Below are 2,572 nucleotides of genomic sequence, written 5' to 3'. Positions count from 1 at the left end.
TGTCTGTCTGTGTCTGTGAGTCTGTCTGTGAGTCTGTCTGTGAGTCTGTCTGTGTGTGTCTGTGAGTCTGTCTGTGTCTGTGTGTGTCTGTGAGTCTGTCTGTGTGTGTCTGTGTGTGTCTGTGTGTCTGTCTGTGTCTGTGAGTCTGTCTGTGTGTGTCTGTGAGTCTGTCTGTGTCTGTGTGTGTCTGTGAGTCTGTCTGTGTCTGTGTGTGTCTGTGAGTCTGTCTGTGTCTGTGTGTGTATGTGAGTCTGTCTGTGTCTGTGTGTGTATGTGAGTCTGTGTGTGTATGTGAGTCTGTCTGTCTGTGTCTGTGAGTCTGTCTGTGAGTCTGTCTGTGAGTCTGTCTGTGTGTGTCTGTGAGTCTGTCTGTGTCTGTGTGTGTCTGTGAGTCTGTCTGTGTGTGTCTGTGTGTGTCTGTGTGTCTGTCTGTGTCTGTGAGTCTGTCTGTGTGTGTCTGTGAGTCTGTCTGTGTCTGTGTGTGTCTGTGAGTCTGTCTGTGTCTGTGTGTGTCTGTGAGTCTGTCTGTGTCTGTGTGTGTCTGTGAGTCTGTCTGTGTCTGTGTGTGTCTGTGAGTCTGTCTGTGTCTGTGTGTGTATGTGAGTCTGTCTGTGTGTGTATGTGAGTCTGTCTGTGTCTGTGTGTGTCTGTGTGTCTGTCTGTGTCTGTGTGTGTGTATGTGAGTCTGTCTGTGTCTGTGTGTGTATGTGATTCTGTCTGTGTCTGTGAAATGTGTTTTTTAATAAATGTCTGAGTGCTAATGGCCCTGAACTGAAATCTGAGTACGGTTCGAGAGAGAGGGTGGGAGGGAGGGAGGGAAGGAGAGGGGGCGGTACAAGGTGTGTGTGTATATGTATATATACTAGTTAACGTTAGTAACCGTGTACTCTGGTATTACACAGGGTTAGCTTCTATAACAATGTACTCAGGTATTACACAGGGTTAGCTTCTATAACAATGTACTCAGGTATTACACAGGGTTAGCTTCTATAACAATGTACTCAGGTATTACACAGTTGAAAACAGCCGGTCTGGGACAGGTAGAAGGTCTGGGACAGGTAGCACGTCCGGTAAACAGGTCTGGGACAGGTAGCACGTCCGGTAAACAGGTCTGGGACAGGTAGCATGTCCGGTAAACAGGTCTGGGACAGGTAGCACGTCCGGTAAACAGGTCTGGGACAGGTAGCCGGTCTGGGACAGGTAGCATGTCCGGTAAACAGGTCTGGGACAGGTAGCCGGTCTGGGACAGGTAGCACGTCCGGTAAACAGGTGTTCCATAGTCGCAGGCAGAACAGTTGAAACTGGAGCAGCAGCACGGCCAGGTGGACTGGAGACAGTAAGGAGTCATCAGGCCAGGTAGTCCTGAGGCATGGTCCTAGGGCTCAGGTCCTCCGAGAGAAGAGAAAGAGAGTGATGGAGAGAGAGAGAATTAGAAGGACATACTTAAATTCACACAGGGCACCGGATAAGTCAGGAGAAATACTCCAGATATAACAGACTGACCCTATTGCAGCATCATTACTGGAGGCTGAGACAGGAGAAATACTCCAGATATAACAGACTGACCCTATTGCAGCATCATTACTGGAGGCTGAGACAGGAGAAATACTCCAGATATAACAGACTGACCCTATTGCAGCATCATTACTGGAGGCTGAGACAGGAGAAATACTCCAGATATAACAGACTGACCCTATTGCAGCATCATTACTGGAGGCTGAGACAGGAGAAATACTCCAGATATAACAGACTGACCCTATTGCAGCATCATTACTGGAGGCTGAGACAGGAGAAATACTCCAGATATAACAGACTGACCCTATTGCAGCATCATCACTGGAGGCTGAGACAGGAGGGGTCGGGAGACACTGTGGCCCCGTCTGATGATACCCCCGGACAGGGCCAACCAGGCAGGATATAACCCCACCCACTTTGCCAATGCACAGCACACCACTAGAGGGATATCTTCAACCACCAACTTACTACCCTGAGACATGGCTGAGTAAAGCCCAGGAAGATCTCCGCCATGGCACAACCCAAGGGGGGGCGCCAACCCAGACAGAATGATCACGTCAGTGATGGTATGAAAGAGCACCAGTAAGCCAGTGACTCAGCCCCTGTAATAGGGTTAGAGGCAGAGAATCCCAGTGGAAAGAGGGGAACCGGCCAGGCAGAGACAGCAAGGGCGGTTCGTTGCTCCAGAGCCTTTCCGTTCACCTTCCCACTCCTGGGCCAGACTACACTCAATCATATGACCCACTGAAGAGATGAGTCTTCAGTAAAGACTTAAAGGTTGAGACCGAGTATGCGTCTCTGACATGGGTAGGCAGACCGTTCCATAAAAATGGAGCTCTATAGGAGAAAGCCCTGCCTCCAGCTGTTTGCTTAGAAATTCTAGGGACAATTAGGAGGCCTGCGTCTTGTGACCGTAGCGTACGTGTAGGTATGTACGGCAGGACCAAATCAGAGAGATAGGTAGGAGCAAGCCCATGTAATGCTTTGTAGGTTAGCAGTAAAACCTTGAAATCAGCCCCTTGCCTTGACAGGAAGCCAGTGTAGGGAGGCTAGCACT

Source organism: Oncorhynchus keta, chromosome 1, assembly GCF_023373465.1.
Source record: "Oncorhynchus keta strain PuntledgeMale-10-30-2019 chromosome 1, Oket_V2, whole genome shotgun sequence".
Taxonomy (NCBI): Eukaryota; Metazoa; Chordata; class Actinopteri; order Salmoniformes; family Salmonidae; genus Oncorhynchus; species Oncorhynchus keta.
This window is presented reverse-complemented; position numbering follows the sequence as displayed.